The sequence below is a fragment of the Ictalurus furcatus genome, chromosome 22, assembly GCF_023375685.1.
Source record: "Ictalurus furcatus strain D&B chromosome 22, Billie_1.0, whole genome shotgun sequence".
In the NCBI taxonomy this organism is placed as follows: Eukaryota; Metazoa; Chordata; class Actinopteri; order Siluriformes; family Ictaluridae; genus Ictalurus; species Ictalurus furcatus.
This window is the reverse complement of record NC_071276.1, coordinates 18,790,761-18,811,710: the sequence shown is the minus strand read 5'-3', so window position 1 is coordinate 18,811,710 and position 20,950 is coordinate 18,790,761.

Sequence of the window (20,950 nt, the reverse complement as noted above, 5' to 3'; positions counted from 1 at the left end):
AAACACATGTAAAAAAAAAAAAAACCCAAAAAACACTAATTAATGTATCACTCTTTTAACCCTAACCCTAATTTATGTCTCACTCCTCATGTATCACTCTTTTAACCCTAACCTAATTCATGTCTCACTCCTCATGTATCACTCTTTTAACCCTAACCTAATTCATGTCTCACTCCTCATGTATCACTATTTTAACCCCAACCCTAATTTATGTCTCACTCCTCATGTATCACTCTTTTAACCCTAACCTAAAATCATGTCTCACTCCTCATGTATCACTCTTTTAACCCTAACCCTAATTTATGTCTCACTCCTCATGTATCATTCTTTTAACCCTAATTCATGTCTCACTCCATGTATCACTCTTTTAACCCAAATTTATGTCTCACTCCATGTATCACTCCTTTAACCCTAATTTATGTCTCACTCCTCATGCATCACTCTTTTAACCCTAACCCTAATTTATGTCTCACTCCTCATGTATCACTCCTCTAACCCTAATTTATGTCTCACTCCATGTATCACTCTTAACCCTAACCCTACTTTATGTATCACTCTTTTAACCCTAACCCTAATTTATCTCACTCATCTTTTTCTAACCCTAACCCTAATTTATGTCTCACTCCCCATGTATCACTCTTTTAACCCTAACCCTAATTTATGTCTCACTCCCCATGTATCACTCTTTTAACCCTAACCCTAATTTATGTCTCACTCCCCATGTATCACTCTTTCAACCCTAATTTATGTCTCACTCCATGTATCACTCTTTCAACCCTAATTTATGTCTCACTCCATGTATCACTCCTTTAACCCTAATTTACGTCTCACTCCTCATGTATCACTCTTTTAACCCTAATTTCTATCTCCCTCCTCTTTTTCTAACCCTAACCCTAATTTATGTCTCCCTCCTCATGTAGCACTCTTTTAAACCTAGGGTTAGGGTTATCAGTCTTGTTAGGCGGGTTCTGAATTCTGGATTCTGATTGGTCAGAAGGTGTCGATTAATTTCCTATAGCCGCAGCTCTGACAGTACTGCAGCTCCGGGTTTATATTCCGATACGTTATCGTGTCTATAGTAACAGCTCATTGGCGGGGAGTTGTGCGACAGACGCGCGCCGTAAACAAATTGTCCGAAAACGTGACCACAAATTGATTTTTAAAAAAATTGTCTACACGTATTTATTTAAGCACCTTTGCTATGGTAACAGTAACTCCCCTTCATTACATCACCCTGTCGTTGATTCAAATTAATTAATTAAAATATGAATTATTTTATTTCTCACTTAAGTATTTACTCCTAGCATCTTCTTGCTGGAAAAAAAAAATCAATCTAAATACTGTAGCTTTACTACTATAACAAACTTGATGGAGTGTTTGTTATGTTCATATCCGTGTCAGCGCGTACAACTGAACATGCAACGATGACTATTTTCAGATTTCGTATTAATATGAAAAATTAACATATTAAATGGAACGTTTAAAGTGTGATATGCGCACACAAACTCAATGGGCTCAGAGAGACGATGTCCTTCACAGTCTCTTCATGAAGGGACTTCAGTTGTGTTATTTCATTAAAACCTGGTATTAGATTCTGTAGCTTAGCTCTGTAGTTCATTCTCGCTCTCTCTCTCTCTCTCTCTCTCCGTCTCCTGACAGCTCCGGCGTCTCAGCCTGTTTATATTTTCCTCCTGCTTTATCTATCCTGCGCAGGCACGTTTCTACTTCCTCCACTCGCCTCCCTCACGCACATTACACACAGGGTCGTATCAGTCCTAATTACATATAGATTTATATTCCGCGTGTTGATTAGCGTTATGGATTTTTGTTGTTGTTGTTGTCGGATGAATTCATTTGACCTTCATTTACTTTTACACACACACACATTACGCCATTCACATTGACATTCGTTCATTTACAGGATGCCGAGGGCCACTGGTGCCCTCCTTCTCATATTCATGAAGCTAAGCACAGGGGTGGAGTCAGCACTAGGTAAAGGTAGGCAACTGCCTCGATTCGATCGTCCTGATCCAACGTAGAAAGACACGCTAATAATAAACACCAATCATTTCATCTCGACCTGTTTTACATCCGTTTCTCTTCAAATCGAACTGTAGTACCCGTACACGCTCCGGGGCCCGGGGCATTGCTCCTTTGTAATCCAGTGCCATACATGACAGTGATATTTGTCGACGCAGCTGCATATGGGAAATCATATAAACAATTTAAATATGATTCATGTTTCTCTCTATATTCTTTCTTAAAGGGCATGTTTGGTTTAGCGTACCCCGACGTGTTAATCGATACATGTACTGACGTGTACTTAAGGTGGTCGTCATTCACGCACGAATTAGTCAAGGTTAGCTCTTCGTTAGTCCGTGATTAGTACATGCCTTAACTCATCATTAGTTCATATTTAAGTACGTATTGATTCGGGTATTAGTGCATGATTGTTCACGTACCGTTACGGTAAAGTGTTGTACAGAAATCTACGTGTTAAAGGATCTTCCGGACTTTTTCTGACTACATAGCAAACAGGAAATGGTCGACACAAATGGAAGAAATATCCACACACAATAAGATATCAAAGGGTTTTGTTGTATGTCAGACTACTACTACTACTACTACTACTACTGCTGAATAAGAAGAAGAAGATGAAGATGAAGAAGAAGAGCAGGTAGTGTGTAGTTATGTCCCCTGACTGCTCCAGTATACAATTATTATAGTTATTGTAAAAAAAATAAATTAATTAATTAAACTACACTAAATATACTATCCAAAAAATATAAGCTAGATAAACAAGGTAAACAAAAAACCTGGAACGAAATGACATTTTTTTTTATGTTTTAAATAATCCAATGAATGTTTTACTGTCTCAAAGTTCTGCTTGTAGACCGTTAATGATACCAGAATGACGCCGATTATTCCCACAAATCCGTTACTTTATTCTGCTGGATAATGACAAGCTGGTTATCTAGCTTGTAGATCAGGCTACAGTAGTAAGTTAGCTAATGAATTATTAATCCGATGCGGTTTGGTGTACAGTTTAAAAAAAACCCGTACCTTTACAAAAGTAAATTACTTTTAGTGACACTGTTGTGAAGAGTGTTTAGCTTGAGAAAAAAAAAAAACAACAAGTGCTAGGACAGGTTTTGCGCTAACATAAAGCGATAAAGAAGATGGATAAATAAAATGGAGATCCGTCTACACGGCTAATGTGTAGAATAAGAATACGACATCTTATTTTATGAGTATAGTTTCCCCGAGTGAGAATATCATGCATAGCAAAAAAAATGTTTTTAGCAAACTGCCTGTGGTCTCTGCCACATTAAACTCAGCGTTGGTGTAAATTACGCCATCGGTGGGGGATTCTCCACAGATAATCCCTGTTCAGGCAGGGAGTCCGCTTAATGTGCGTTAACAAAATTGGCCTGTAGTGTTTTTCCCTTTCATTAAATGATCTGTATAGTGTTATAATTTCCTTGATCTGTGTCTCAAGATTGTCATTACTTTGACGGCAATAGAGGAAAAGACCCAGTCTTGATCATATTGTTCCTTGGAAAGCAAAAGTAATCAGATTCTTTGTGTGCGAATGTTTCAGAACAAACACTTATTTGCATATTCACGTGTAATGTAAATTACATTGGGGCGCACGGTGGCTTAGCGGTTAGTACGTTCGCCTCACACCGCCAGGGTCGGGGGTTCGATTCCCACCGCGGCTCTGTGTGTGCGGAGTTTGCATGTTCTCCCCGTGCTGCGGGGGTCTCCTATGGGTACTCCGGTTTCCTCCCCCAGTCCAAAGACATGCATGGTAGGCTGATTGGCGTGTCTAAAGTGTCCGTAGTGTATGAATGGGTGTGTGAGTGTGTATGTGAGTGTGCCCTGCGATGGACTGGCACCCTGTCCAGGGTGTACCCCGCCTTGTACCCGATGCTCCCTGGGATAGGCTCCAGGTTCCCCGCGACCCTGAAAAGGAGTAAGCAGAAAATGCATGGATGGATGGATGTAAATTACATTATTAATTTATTCAGTAAGCGCTTTATCCTGGTCAGGATCCCGGGATTACTAGGTGTGAGGTGGGAATACACCCTGGATGGGACGCCGCTCCATGACAGGTCACAAACACACACGTTCCACACGCTCATTCACACCTAGTCGGCAAATTTGAGTCGCTAATCCACCTACTGGAATGTTTTTAGCAAGTCGGAGGAAACCAGAGAACCAGAAAAATGAAATAAAGTGCTTAATACGGGATAAATTCAGGTGTAGTGGCGTGTCGACCATTATGGGAAACGTGTCAGTTTTAGCAGTAGTTTACAGATGTAATGCTATGTCATATTCTCTTGAGAGTCTATACAGAGTGCCAACTCGCTGCCCACTAATTAGCCTGTTAGCTAGGCTGCAAACAAACTTTGTGTAAAGTTAATGAGCCACTGGCGTAGCATGAACACAGAATCTCATGTCCAGAGACGATTTGAAATGATGTGAACTAAAGGTCACGTGCCGTTAAGTGGATGTCAAATGAGAAAAACTTCACTAAAGCTAGTTAGCTTGCTAAGAAATACTCTAACAAGCACTACAACAGGGGGCTACCATTAAAGTAGATAGCTAGTTCATAGCTAGCTTGGTAGTTAGCTCGTATCAATAAATAAAATATAATGGAAGTAATAGATGGCTAGCTCGGTAGTTAGCGCCTGTTGGTGTATAAAACATAACAGAAGTAATGACTAGCTTAGCAGTTAGCGCCTAATTGTGTTTAAAACATAACAGAAGTAATGACTATCTTGGTAGTTAGCTCCTAATGGCATTTAAAACATAACAGAAGTAATGACTATCTTGGTAGTTAGCGACTGTTGGTGTTTAAAACATAACAGAAGTAATGACTAGCTCGGTAGTTAGCGACTGTTGGTGTTTAAAACATAACAGAAGTAATGACTAGCTTAGCAGTTAGCTCCTGCTGGTGTTTAAAACATAACAGAAGTAATGACTAGCTTAGCAGTTAGCGATTGTTGGTGTTTAAAACATAACAGAAGTAATGACTAGCTCGGTAGTTAGCGACTGTTGGTGTTTAAAACATAACAGAAGTAATGACTAGCTTAGCAGTTAGCGACTGTTGGTGTTTAAAACATAACAGAAGTAATGACTAGCTTAGCAGTTAGCGACTGTTGGTGTTTAAAACATAACAGAGGTAATGACTAGCTTGGCAGTTAGCTCCTGTTGGTGTTTAAAACATAACAGAAGTAATGACTAGCTTAGCAGTTAGCGACTGTTGGTGTTTAAAACATAACAGAAGTAATGACTAGCTCGGTAGTTAGCGCCTGTTGGTGTTTAAAACATAACAGAAGTAATGACTAGCTTAGCAGTTAGCTCCTGTTGGTGTTTAAAACATAACAGAAGTAATGACTAGCTTAGCAGTTAGCGACTGTTGGTGTTTAAAACATAACAGAAGTAATGACTAGCTTAGCAGTTAGCGATTGTTGGTGTTTAAAACATAACAGAAGTAATGACTAGCTCGGTAGTTAGCGACTGTTGGTGTTTAAAACATAACAGAAGTAATGACTAGCTTAGCAGTTAGCGACTGTTGGTGTTTAAAACATAACAGAGGTAATGACTAGCTTGGCAGTTAGCTCCTGTTGGTGTTTAAAACATAACAGAAGTAATGACTAGCTTAGCAGTTAGCGACTGTTGGTGTTTAAAACATAACAGAGGTAATGACTAGCTTGGCAGTTAGCTCCTGTTGGTGTTTAAAACATAACAGAAGTAATGACTAGCTTAGCAGTTAGCGACTGTTGGTGTTTAAAACATAACAGAAGTAATGACTAGCTCGGTAGTTAGCGCCTGTTGGTGTTTAAAACATAACAGAAGTAATGACTAGCTTAGCAGTTAGCTCCTGTTGGTGTTTAAAACATAACAGAAGTAATGACTAGCTCGGTAGTTAGCGCCTGTTGGTGTATAAAATATGATGGAAGTCAGAGTTGAGTCCTTTTTAAACATGATCTGGGATAAAACCTGAATCTTTCATTAGGTATAAAAACAAAAACAAAAAGTCATTCAAATAAAACAAATAAAACATATTAAGAAGTTACATTAAAGAATGTATTAAGCTGTGGGGGAAAAAAATGTATCTTTTTTTTTTTTTTTTTTAATGAAAGAATTATTTCAAAAGTATTGGCACCCCACAGACCAAAAAAAAAAAAGGTTTTCTTTTAATTTTTTTCTTTAGGTTTTGTACAAAACATTTCAGATTCGAAATCCTAACAGCCAAGGACTAGATAGACAAATACGGTATATAGTGGCAGATAATAGAGCATGGTGTGTGATTTGAGACAGAGCCAGACATTTTCTGTTCTTCTCTTCCTCCCTGATCTATTTTTTTCTCTTTTCTTTGATCCGTTTGATCTGTGGAGTTTCCAAGCATCTCATTCAGCTTGTTCTCTTTTTCATCCGTGTGTGTGTGTGTGTGTGTGTGTGTGTGTGTGTGTGTGGTTCTGAACAGTCTGAGAAACAGAGCCGGTAGATACTGTGTAGTGAGATCCACAGTTTAACATACATTAATCTTCCTGTGATGAAGAAATTGATGCTGTTACGAAGTTCCTAATGATTGAGTGTCAACGACGAGTGGCCTGAAGGAAACACGTGGTCGTATGTACGCGCAGTTGCCATGGTAATGCTAACTGTGGATAATTTGATGTTCAATTTTAATAACGTTGAGGAGGACCGAAAGTGATGTATCCATGGCAGTGAAGGCGAAATTTACACACTCCTCTGTGTCACTTTTGATTTAGAGTGTGTGTGTGTGTGTAGAGAGAGAGAGAGCGTGCAAGAGACTGATCCATTCTATGCCATTTACTTTTACATTTATCTCTAGATTGGATTTGTGTACGTTTTAGTAACACGTTACTATCATTATGCATTATTATTTTTATGTATTATTATTGTTATTGTTATAATTACATCATGTACATTTATTATAATCGTGTGTTAACGTATAAGTCTGTGTGATGACGCAACCGGCCTCACAGTGCGGTTTGCAAGACAAAAACAAAGCTGTTATATATATATATATATATATATATACACAAAAAGAAAATGATTAGAAATACATAACTGCTTTAAATTCCGTATTCATGTAAATATGCAGCTCAAACCCAAAGTCTATATTTTACGTACTTTGCTGGGTTGAATTTAATGTTGTTTTGCATGTGCTCACAAGACTAGAGAAAAAAAAGAAGAAGTAATGTTCACTCGAACCGATTGCATATTAAAGTGTGGGTGTGGCTTTTGAACCGTATTTGCATATTCATATATCTGTAAACCGATTTAAACTGCAAAATTTACTTATAAAAAAAAAAGAAAGAAAGAAAGGAGAGTGCTAGTTAAATGTACTTACATTTTTAATAAGAATAATCCTTGGTGCCATTCAAACTGTACTAGGACTTTATAGTGTGGAAATTGTTACCTTGATGTTCTCGAGTAAATCTCACTCCAGTATTTTTTTCAGTACACACACACACACACACACACACACACACACAGGGTCTGGTGAAGTGGCGGCTCCGCTGATTAATCACCAACCTAAAGAAACCATACAAGCGGCAAATACAAGAGAGTCTGCTTTTTTTTCGCTCGGGTTCTTACTGTCACACACAATGTGCTTTGCTTTATCGATCTGTCCTGAGAGGAATACAGATGAGGAGCAGAGCCTCGGTCCGGCCCGTAAACACAAATCCAATTTGTCACCATAGTATACATTTCATCAAACAGCAGGAGGGAAAAATAGCCCATCTTCTGTCACAGTGAGACTCAGGAACTGATAGCAACTGATACGTTTCTGTGTTTTATTCAGTAAAGTGCCTTTATTCTTCTGACTGGATGTGTTTCCTGTCTAAAAGACAATTGTAAAGTGGGTAAAAGGCAGGGAAAAACATTACTTGCCCTGTATCGTTACGAGAAGATGACCTTTAAGGAAGACATTTTGCGAGAAAAATATTTGTTTTCAGGTCGGCATCGAGCTCAATGACTGTCTTTTTCAGTCTGTTTTTCAGGGGTCCAAGCACCGAAAGTGTGAATGCTCCCTACCGTCATTTTATATTTCTTCTTCTTATTATTCATATTATGATTCTTCAACATGGTAGTCTATAGCAGTAAGTCATAAAATGCTTCATATGGTCATTATGAAATTTGGTGCAGTAATAGAGGACAATCTCAGCTAACTTCACAGCAGTTTTGGTACATGCACCTCAAGTGCTCTAGCACCACCAACAGGGCAACGCTGGACATGTTTCTGCAAAAATAACACCACCGAGCATCACTGTAGGAACATGATTGTGTTATTCTTATCCAATGAACATGAAATTCGGACCACGGTATCAGGAGATCGACCTCAACAAAACTCGATTCTCAGATATGACGGACAGTTCATCCGTAAGACGCAAGCAAATTTGATGGCGAAGTCACCAAGAAGAATGTGAGGGCGTGTGACATGAACTATGCGACATATTCAGGACAAACTTTGGGGATTACTGAAGGACCTCATGGGAATCAAAGAGGTTTTGTCTAAAATCATCTCTAATTGTTGGTATGGTCCACAAATTCATTAAAACTGCTCATAACTTTTGAACCGCTCAACATCAACATGTGATTATGGGACCGACTCCCCCCCCCCCCCACCTTCCTGATCAAATTAGGAAGTCTTCCATCATTTTAAATTGAACAAAAGACCGTATTTACGCTTCTACTCCGATAACTTTTGTCCAATCATCACCAGATTCGGTTCACAGCATCAGGAGACTAACCTGAACAAAACTGCTTTCTCATATTTTTGCTATGCGGGATTATTTGTCCATAACATCAAAGTAATTTGATGGTGAAGTCACCAAACAGGAAGTGATGGCATATTTGAGCAGCACTTCCACATTTTGACGCCAAACTTAGCACATACAGTATGTTTAGTAGCAGGACCTGATGTTTTAAAATAAATTAAAAAAACAAGCTTCGAGTTAGTTTTGGAGGGCTACTGAAACAGGAACTGAGGCAATATCTCAGCAATGGCTTGATTTTTGGCTGCAAATGTAATCTATCATTCGGAACAAGTGCTGATAATCCCATCGGCTTCTGGTGTTCTTCCATCACTAAGGGGAGAAAGTGTTTGGCCCCATTAATCGCTGCTTGCAGCTATATCATTATCAATTAAAAAAAAATTCCAGTGCACGTTCCTGTCCCATGGCTCCTCCCCTTTTGCTATATATGGGCTGTGACTAACAAGTTCCTTGAATTCAGTTAATCAATGACGATATTTTTCAAAATGACTCATTTCTCTACAAGTTCATGTTTCTTCGAATTTAAAAAGGAACATCCATGACTTCACCCCCTGCTTCGTTGGACTTAAAGTTTGGATTTTTTTTTTCTTTCTTTCTTAATATTTTGAGTAAATTTATTTGGCAAAGTATGCACATCTTAATTGTAAATGCTGCTTTTTTTTTTTTTAATGATTTCATAAATTAATATTCTGATAGTGTAATAGAACAAATTCTTGTATTGATGCACTGATACTAAAATAATAATAATAATAATAAAAATAATAATAATAACAACAGGACGATGAACTTACAGGAACATTTACGAGCATTCCACAACATTAAATGTAACTATAAACGCACAAAAAGTGTCAAAATGACTTCATCCATTTGTAGTTGCTGTCAATGTGCTGTGGTATAAGAGGAATAAAACATGTCTAGACATGCTGTTCTAGAAAATGAATCAACTTCAGGCTTGGAACAGTAAGTCTGCTTTATTACACCACCCCGATGTTGATTATTTTCCTCACGCAGCGTGTTTTATTCCTGACTTAAAGAGAAAGACAGAGAAAGTAGGCAGAGTATTTCAACATAAAATGAAAGATAAAGATAGATCGCATCTGTCTTACAAGTTGTTCTTTTCCTTTTTTTTTTTTTTTTCACTAAACGACTCACTAAATGATGCTGTTTAGATGCAGTGTGAATTTGACATTTACACGTCGTCACGGTGTGTGAGATCACCGCGCACATGACTTGTGCTTTAAGCCACCGGAGCGTTTGATAATGTAAAATGACAGAGTTAATAGCACTTCACTGGAAAGAGAAACATCTTAACAGAACAGTTTCACAAAAAAAAGAAAATGCACACAACGTTCCCCTTCGTGTTAAATGTATACGAGCGGACATGTTTAGCGTTTACGTTTTGTTGTATTGGAGCGATGAGGATAATAACAAGGAAGAGAAGCTTGTGCAAATGGGTCCATGTCTCTAACAGACTCGACATTGATGTAGTTTCTGGTGCTGCATGACGCACTGTTATCTTTAGACATGGACAAAACATGGGCTGTGGTAGCTCAACCCTTAACCCTCTCTACTCCAGGGGGCGCTGTATCACGGCCGACCCTGCACTCTGACCCCAACCTCCTAACAAGCTGGGATACGTGAAAAAAGAATTTCACTATGCTGTAATGCATATGTGACCAATAAAGGCTTCTTCTTCTTCTTCTTCTAAAACATAGTTTGGTGTCACTCTACAGCAACATCAGGAAAGAAGCGTGTCTGAGGCTGAACTTTAGAAGATGATAATGTAGTTCCACTTTTATTTCTGTATTTATTTATGACTTAATCTGCGAAAAACAAAACATTTTTGAGTGGAGTGGAAAATTTTGTAACTATACACAAGTATCATTTTGGCATATTTCTTCATTACTTGAGTATAACTGAAATGATGTGTACTGTTAATTACAGCTCTTGGGAACAAAAAACAACTTATTTTTTTTTTACTCCTTACATTTGTTTTTAGACCTTCAAACTACTCCTTACCGACCACAAAAGTCTCTTCTGCTCTCATCCAGCCAATGATACTATATTCCAATCAAATGGGCTCAGTTTAGCCTCTAATCAAATTCAGCAATATTGAAAAAAAAAAGATCATTTTGTCATCTGCTGTAACCTTCTTGTGCTACACGATGGGGAATTAGCACTACAGCTATCCGTGTGTGTTTGAACCTGGATCATCCCTGGATAGTCTCCTTTACCTCCCTAGAAGGCATGACCTCCGGCTAAATCGAAAAAGCATGTCGAGGAAAGTTTAGCTAATATGCTAATGTTGTTTAGGCTAGTGTGTTTCCTTTGCTAGCGCCAGGTTAGACTAGCCTCCTTTCTGTGGTAACGTAATTGGCCAGGCAGCAAGTCAAATTCTAGCTCATGGCAAATATTTATTGTTTAAAAGATATTTTATTTCAGATTAGCTCATTAGCAAATTAGGTAGGGTTAGTCATGCATATCGAATGATGTTTTCAGGAAAAACCACAGAGTTGCTTAAAAATGGAAATCCTAGCAGTTTTAGATAAGCACTAAACGTTATTAACTACATTTCCTTAGTTCATCCATTTTGACACGGTAGCTATAATTTCACTGGAGTATAATTTCTCACTAGCTTTTCAACCTCGGATCTTCATGCTAATCTTCCCCCCGAACTCCTATTTTAATCTGAATTTCTTGATAGGAGCCTTTTAAAATGACCTCCAAGATATTCAGTAGCTAATAAATGGATATAGCCTTATAGATAGATAATAACATGCATCCATATTTAAAGAACAGAAATGATCCTGGCGAGTACGACATGGCTAGGAAGTTCGATGTTGCTATTATAAGCTCACACAGACTTCAGGGAAACCTGGAGGCTTAAACTGCCTCGTTCAGTTTTAGCTTCAAATCAAATGGGGCTTCCAGCTATTTCTGAAATGGGATTTTTTTTTGTTCTGCGATAGAAGCACAAACGGATTGTTCTCAGTGTGACACAGCATGAGGAAAGTAGAAAATAATAAGCGCTTGTGCTCAAAATCACAGTCACGTTGTGCTAAGCGGAATTTTTCTAAGCATTTCCTATAATAATAATAATCAGTGTGTATATATATATATATATTTCTTTTCCCAAATTTTAGAACAACAGTAATAAAGTCATCAAAACTCTGGAGTAACACAGATGGAACTATGGGAATTATGTCGTGATAAAAAAATCCAAAATAAATCAAAATAATTTAGTATTTTCGCATCTTCACAGTCGACGCCCATTTTGTCTAGATATTGCAGGAATGTATTCTCGGTGTTTTCTCACCAGATTTCTTGAGGAATTTCCCTGAGATGCTTTTTAAACAGTATTAAAGGAGTTCACACCGACGCCCGGCTCTCATCACCTGCTTTTCGGGATGTTTCGCTCCGAGTCGTCCGTTTAAAAGATATATTTTTGTGAATAAAACGTTAGCTTTCTAATGAAAGAAACGAATACGTCGGCGCGGTTATATTTTTTGTCTACGACACCGATTTCACACGTTTAATCACACACCTTCTTATCAAAAGCTTTTTAAGATCACGAGAAACGTTTCAGTCGGGTGTCCACAAACTTTTGACCGGTGGTGTATATATGTATATATAGTCAGGTCCATAAGTATTTGGACAGCAGCGCAATTTTCATCATTTTTGCTTTGGCATGATTCCAAACCCTGTACCTTAAGAGCACTCTGTGTTGTTATACATCCTGTAACCATCATTAAAATATTCTGTGACTTGTGCCACAGTAGCACTTCTATCAGTTTGGAACAGATCCCTTCTCGTACCATCGTACTCAGTGCTGACTGGGAGCACCCCGTAAGCCTCGGCATTTTGACGGTGCTCCGGCGATAATGATTTACCCCTGGTCCGAGTCACTCGGTCACTCTTCACGCCGGCCCATTTCTCTCTCTAATCCCTCAACCGACTGTTCGCTTACTGTCTAATATATCCCAGACCTTGACATGTGCCGGTTGTTACGAGATAACTGTATGAGACGGACACCGACTTGTCCACCAAGACACAGACTTTCTTCCTGTCAGAAATCAACACTATACGTACATAATCTGAATTGTGAATCCATGAAATTTGCATTAGTAACATAAGGAGCGTGAATGCAGCCGTCATAACAGCGATGAATTCAGACTCGGACTGATACATGTAAGTCAAACTGTACTTCCAAACTGTGTAAGTCACGATAGTTTTGTCAGTATAGGACTGATGAGTGTGTTGCATATACGAGGTATATAGACATCTAGCTAGCTTTTTAATCTAGTACAATATTTCATATCCAATATCATAACTACGATGTCCCGAGCTACGCCTTATCAGTTTCTCTCAAAGATCTGAATTCACACCTTCTGGTCAGTATCGCAAAAGCTTAAATCAACCATCGGTGTTTTAATACGAAGGTTTTTAGTTTTATTCACAGCTGTTAGACTTAGTATCAACTGCAAAAGAAAGAACAACGCTGGGGTTTTTGTTGTTGATGTTGTTGAGAGAAAAAAACTCAACAAAAAAAAAAAGTCGGGGATTTTTTTTATTCATGGCATGACGAAAACTTTTTAAAAATTCATTAAAAAAAAAGTTGATTTAATTGCATTGCCAAAGTCGGTTTAATAACATCTTAAATCTCATCCGTCTGCAGTGTGAAAGCCGTTTAACGGTATCTTTCTTTCTTTCTCTGATGGAAGTTAGTCGTGTGGGCGGTTCTACTGAAGTTTTCCGCACTCTGCTGCGAGTGTGCGTTTATTTCTGAAAGCTTATCAGCCCCAGAGGCACGGAGGAAACACAACGAGCCGCATTTTCACATGTGGTCCCTCAATAGAGTGAGAGAGAGAGAGAGAGAGAGAGAGAGAGAGAGAGAGAGCGAGCTCTAATGGACGTTTTCTCCATCATATAGACATGAAATCAAAAAGCGTGTCCTAAAGGTCAGCTACTCAAAAGCCGTTCTAGAGAGGCTCTTCAAAATATGAGAGAGAGAGAGAGAGAGAGAGAGAGAGAGAGAAAACGCAACAAAAGGTAGACTAAATAAAGATGAAGTGCAGTTTATAATGAGAGGATTGCACTAAAGCTGTTCTTACTGTCCTCTAAAGACCACTCTGTGTTGTGATGAAAGTCTACAGGCCTCGATTCTGCGTGACTCAAATGATAAGTGCATCTGTTTCTCAATCCAAAAACTTCACCCGAAGAAAAAAAAAAAAAAGTACGAGATGACATTTGCCTTAGAAAACCTCCTGGCTCTCTCAGAAAAAAAAAAAAAAAATCAAATAAAAGCCATTAATGTGAATCTTTCAGTGTAGAAAAGCTCTAACTCACCTGGGAAACATCGAATGAAGGAATGGTTTGACGGGGGGAAAAAAAATCTCATTTCTAATCTAATTTACAAAAATTGTTCTTTACCCTAAAAGTAGACAAAAAAAAAAAAAGTTCGATGTTTGCTTTGTTTAAAAAAAACAAAAAAAAAACCACGGATGTCCGTCTCACCCAGAAATCTTCCATAAATAAATACAAGATGGAATTCATGCGGATAATGACTTCACTTTGACTTTTTAATACGGAGCGTTCTTTTAAAAATCAAATTGAAGCTCCTCGTGAAACTACACTGCATTCCAGAGAGAAAGAGAGAAAGAGCGAGAGAGAGAGAAATTAAAGAGGGAAGACAGAGATAGACCAATAGAAGGAGATGGAGGGACAGCCAGAGAGAAAGAGTGTGAGATCGACAGAAAGAGTGACAGAGGTGCAGAGAGAGAGAGAGCGGAGGTTAGGGGAGAAAATAGAAGATAAAAAGAGAGAAAGAGACAGAGAGAAAGAGATGGAAAACGGGGATAAGGAGAGGTAGAAACAGAAGAAAGAAGGAAGGGCGAAGAAACGGAAGAAACGGGGAGAGAGAAAGACATGACGGAGAGGAAGAAGGGTGTCTTCCTTGAGGGATGGATGAAGAGAAAGAGAAAAGGATATTGAGATATGGAGATAGAGGGAAAAGGAAGGAGGAAAAGAGTAACAGAGACACAGAAAGCGAGATAAAGAAAGTGCGGGGGAGGAAGGGTGAAAGAGGAAGAGAACCAGAAAGAGATACAGGGTCATAGAGGACAAAAAACAGACAGGAGAAATAGAGGATGAAAGAGAGAGAGAGAGAGAGAGAGAGAGAAGGGAAAGAGAATGATGGCGAAAGAGTGACAAAAAAGAGAGGGAGAGTTAGAAAGAGGAGGAAAAGGAAAAGAGTGAAGGGGGGGGAATGGCGGCAGAAAGAGATAACGAGACAGAAAAAAAGAGATTTGGAAGCGAGAGAGTGAAGAAATGTTTATGGAAAGGGGGAGACAGAAAGTGAATGGTGGAGGACAAGAGACAGATGGAGAGAGAAAAGGAAAATGAGGGGAGACACAAGGACAGGAAGAAAGAGAGATGTTAAGGTGATGATATGTTATTATCTTGTCTCGTGTCTATCAAGGTGAATAAAAACAAGGCAGAGCAGAAACAGATGGTTAAGTGTGTGTGTGTGTGTGTGTGTGTGTGTGTGTGTGTGTGTGTGTGTGTAATCACATGTCGTGTGCAGTAATACAGTTTGTATGTGAAAGGCAGGATGGAGGTGCGAAAGGTGTGTGAAAGTGAAGGACACAGCGGTGTAGAACGACAGAAGTCAACATCACACACTCGGCGCTGGTGTCAGCTACGTAGCCGTGTGACTTCCAACGTCTGCACAACGTCTGCACAACGTCTACACAACGTCTACACAACGTCTGCACAACGTCTACACAACGTCTGCACAGACATCACCCGCTTCCTTCCACGTCTCTGTGCATTCTGATGCCACTTGCGAGCGATCAATGGATTGAGAGTTTAAAAGCAAGCGATGCCTTAGCATTAGCTGGCTAGTCCTGGAAAACAACTCTCCACAGCGCCGCCATGCTAATAAGATTTCCCGAGCGATAGTCAGAGGCTTTGAACAATTAAGACGCGGTGAAAGTACGGCGGACATCAAAAGTCTACACACCCCTTGTTAAAATGGCAGGTTGTTGCGATGTAAAAAAATTAAATAAATAAAAACTGTTAATTATAGTGAAAAACAATAAAAACCATCGTAAGAATAAATTAAGAAAAAAGTAATAAACCTTTTTGCATAAGTTTGCACACCCCTAAACTAATCCTGAGTTGAAGCAGCTTTAGATTTTATCACAGCGTTGGATCTTTGTAGGTGCGAGTCGCATCTTGACTCGGTGATATTTTGCCGTTCTTCCTTGTGAAAGCGTTCTGACTCTGTCAGACTGGCTGGGAATCTCCCGCACGCAGCTTTCTTCGGGTCAACACACAGATCTTCGATCGGATTTAGGTCTGGACTCTGGCTGGGCCGTTCCGAAACCCTGGACTTGTCCTGCTGAAGCCGTTCCCTTGTTGCTCTGGAGGTTTCGCTTTGAGTCGTCGTCGTGCTGGAAGCTGAAATTCCTCTTCATCTGTAGTGCTTTAACGGAAGCCGTAAGGTTTTGCTCCAGAACTGACTGGCACTTGGAGATCTTCATTTCCCCCCCCACTCTGATTAAAGCCCCAGGTTCCAGCTGAAAAAAAACAGCCCCAAAGTGTGATACCGCCACCCCCGTGCTTCACCGTAGAGATGGTGTTCTTCTGCTGATATCTTTTGGTATTACGGCCAAAACGTTCAACTTTGGTCTCATCAGACCTCAACACGTTATTCCTCATGGTTCTACGAGATTGGACGTATTTATTTATTTATGTGTTGGTTAAAAAAAGCCTTCCGTCTTGCCACCCTACCCCGTCGCCCAGAGATATGAAGAATTCAGGAGCTTGTTGTCGCATGTAGGGAGCACCAGTACTCACCAGGAATTGCTGCAGGTCTTTTAACGCCGCTCCCTGACCGCTTTCTCCTGATCTTCTCATCAATTTTAGAAGGACGTCCTGTTCTTAGTAGCGTCCCTGTCGTGCCATATTTTCCCCACGTGTTGATTATTATCTTTACAGTGTCCCATGGTAAACCCAGTGCCCTGGAAATATTTTTTGTAACCCTTTCCTGATTGAAATTTTTTCCATACCTGCTTTGTAAGCTCGTACGGGCTGCGGCCCGTAGCTTTTCCAGCTGGATGTGCCCAAGGAGATGTCAGGAAACTCCTATAGGAACAGCTGGACTTTATTTGGGGTTAATCAGTCACTTTAATCGAGGGCAGGTGTACACTAATTAGTATTTAACATGAGTTCGAATGTGATTGGTTGATTCTGAACGCTGCCGCATTCCCAATTATAAAGGTTCTGACATGATTTATCTTAGTTTCATTTTTTACATCACAAAACCCGGCCACTTGAAGAGAAGTGTGCAGACGTTTCAGATCCACTGGATGTGGTTACAGCCAGCGGATTTCACGTAGCTCGATTCGGTGGGAAAAGGATTGAAGATTTGCTTGAATATGTTGCTTTTTATATATTGAAGTAAAGTTGCTTCTTCTTTTTGTTGTCTCCTTTTTTCCCACTTCAAATAAATTGACTGTTTTTTTTACCCTAAAATGTTTATTTTTAATTCTAAAAGGCTTCTTTTACGTGTCATGAAGAGACAAGTACAGACAATAAACACTCACGTTCACATGTATATCAGCTGCTCGTTCCCCCCCCCCCCCCCTTGACTCGTCCTTCATGTACACGTCCTTTTAAATAAACGGACGAAAAGGTTAATGGATTTCTGTGTGTTCGAGCTTTCCTGCGCGTGTGTCACTTTCAGCTCTGTAGGTCACACGCAATCTCTACCCACAATGCAATTTTGAGCAAGCAGCGATTAGAGAGAGCGTAAGTGAAAAAAGACGTGTCCATGTTTCATGTTTCTCACGCCCCGAAAATCAATAAGTTGTTTGGGGTGGGGAGGGGGCTTGGGGGGGGCTGACGGAGAGCTAGCTGGTTTTGTTTACCTGTTTAATCGGGAATAATAATAATAATAATAATAAAAAAAAATCGATCTCGCGAATCTCTTACAGGACAAGATTGGGAGAGGAACGCTCTCGAGAACAAAAACGTTTTACATCCCTGTGAAGCTGATGGAGAATGTACACTTCGGTTCGAAATGTGTTTGATGAAGCCGAGGTACTACCCCGGGGTCGATTATTTTCCGCTAACCGCACATCCCGAAACGCTTTATTTTGCTTACACGACTGCAACCTGTCAGCGATTCTGATTCATTAAAGAACGACACCATACTTTTTACCCGTTTCTAGTTACATAGTGACGCTGACACTGAAGACTCCTTCCATAAACGTCACGTAAACACCTCCTCATAAAGCATCAACGACCGCACGCGTTCTTCATATCCGTTTACGTGCCTTACACGTCCCTGTGAACGAGCTGTTGCTATGGAAACGATAACGTATTAGAACGAGGACGTTAATATACCGTAAACCTGCGCTACCGTTATGGAGCATTAATCACAACTTTCCTAGTGTCCAATCAGAATCCAGAACTGAGCAGCAGCGTGGGATGAAAATGAGTACACAAGAGTGCGGCCCTTGAGGTTTACGTCAAGTAAATAATAAGAATAAATGAATCAAATAAACTGTCCTCGTATGAGGATGTTTTTTTTTTCAATGACGTCCTGTTTAAAGACATTGATTCATTTCCATAGCACTAAAAAGAAATGATAATGTACACACACGCACACACACACACACACGCACACACAGTTCTCTATATGTCGCTTTGAATATAATTGGCAAATGACTCATGTACTGTAAATATGAATGAATTTCTTACAGTGAATAAACCATCAGAGACAGAAATCTCATTTAGAGTCGTGTTTATGTAGAAAACATAATGAAATATAAAAAAGAAACGCCTTTAGAAATATAATGTGATATATTCAATATACCGGATGGATATACACACAAAGTTATGAGGATTTTTTCCCTGAACTCAGTGCTCTGATTTTTCTCTTGTATCTCTTTTCTAACACAAGTCTCCGATATTTTTTAAGCATTTCATTGGGGGAAAAAAAAAAAAACCCAACCCCCCCTCCCCCCCCACACCCCAAAACAGCTGGTAGATTCTCGCCAAAACGGACGCGTGTAGCTACATTTTTTTTTCATCATTTCCCGTTCTTGACCTTTCCCTAATGCCCTCAGTCTCCAAGGAGATGAAGTTTTATATTGCATGGAAAAGCCTCCTGGGTTCAGGAGTGTGTGCTTGCTCCACAACACGCTCGACACACACACACACACCTTCTCTTTTAATTAAATTTATTCCTCTTACCAGCTGTTTTGCCTTTTTTTTCTTTTCTTCTTTAAATCTAGCAGACGCCTAGTTAAAGGAGCACATAACAGCCTTACACGAACTTTACACTCAGCCAGCAGAGGGCTCAGAACTTTACAAACGGCTCCTTTAATACGAACGGCAGAAGGCAGGCTTGTTATAAGTGGGACAGGGACGGGGCGGTAGCTTTAAATACTGAAAACGTGAATGAACTCGAAAAGTACATTTCACTATGTTTATCCTCCGGAATACACGCCGTTTCATCAGCCTTTAATAATTAAAAAAAAATGTATAACAGTTCAACGCTGTAAAATGTGTTTTTTCCCCCAGAACAAGCTGATAAATATTTTAACCCGAGACCCGAGTGAAAGGTCCTGTAAGAGCTCAATTCTTTTTTTTTTAAAATGATTAATATGATCTTTTAATGCGAACATGACCATGTAGAAATAAATTATTTTAAAAAAAAAGTATGTTATTGAGATTAAGATCCTTTTTTTTTTTCAGGATTCAGAAACATTTAAAATTTCAGTTATTTTATTTTTTATTTAATCAATCTCTGATTAAATCAGTTTTCCAAACTTCAGCCTGTCGGAAAGATCGCGTTTACGAGTTGAACGCACATGAACGCCACCACAAAGTCGTAATTACAAGTAGGAACCTCGGGAGTTTCTTTGAGCTCGGAGTATCCAAGTCGGAGGCGAAAACATGGCGGAATCAGTGGATGCGTCGTCTGTAGTTGACGGTTAATTTGTTAAAATGTAACGTTTACTCGCCTCAGAAGTTGATTATTTCTTCCTTATTTTTTATTTACAACATGACAAGCTAATTTCCTGCACAAAATACGATCGCATTATACAATTACGATATAATATGTACCGATAAAGCTTCCGGCGGCTTCTTAAACTGATTAAAAACACATAATAAGAAAGCTAAACACACCTGATGTGCATTTTCTAGAAGTATACTTAAAAAAAAAAAACCCTGCTGTATTGTCTGTAGTTAATTAAGAGAAGGCATACACGCCATCTCGCTCCGACCAAAATGACTTGAACGCGCTCGTAAATACGAACTTCCCAGGAGGACTTGAATGCGCGGTCAGTAGCCATGTTTCTCAGTTGCCTAGCAACAGTGTGCATATACATTTTTACCACTTACAGGCAATGTAGCTAATGTTAGTGGGTTTATTTCATTTCATTTAAATGTTAAAGATGTATGCACACAGTGCATTATGGGTAATACACACAGTCTATATAAATGGAAAAAAAACCCAAAAACCAAACGAATGGTGTTTAAGCGTTCGAGACATTTCTTAAAATGGCTGACTTTCCAACACCAACACTAAGTAGACCTAAATTCCAGCATGTAGCACAGTGCACACAAATATCCATCATATAAATCCACGAGCGTCTGCTTTCTGCTTCAGTGGCTTTTAATCGCGTTGCTTACGGCCTTCCGCATGAAGACTGATGTGTTGAATTTAGCACCGGGCCAAAATGAGGTCAAGCTTCATTTCAGTCCTAAATGAAATACCAGGTCATACCATTCATCTTTTCTTCTCTTATTTATTTATTTATTAGCTTGTTTATTATTTCGCTAGAAAGGAGTGATGTCGTCTTACTGATGCCAGTCAGTCCGTCTGGCTGCTTTTTCAAGGTAGGCTGATTTCAGGGACGTGATGCATTCGTAATTCATTGTTGTGCGGACGGAAGTCCTTCAAAGTGTGTGATCATGTCTTTGAAAGTCAGAGAGCCAAATTTCTCCTCTTCAGCTCGCCAGTTTCACCACTATGTTCCGGTTCCAAGTACCCTCAAACGTGTTAATTTAAACCATTGAAATGATTGAAAAATGAGCAAGGAACATCTCTACGC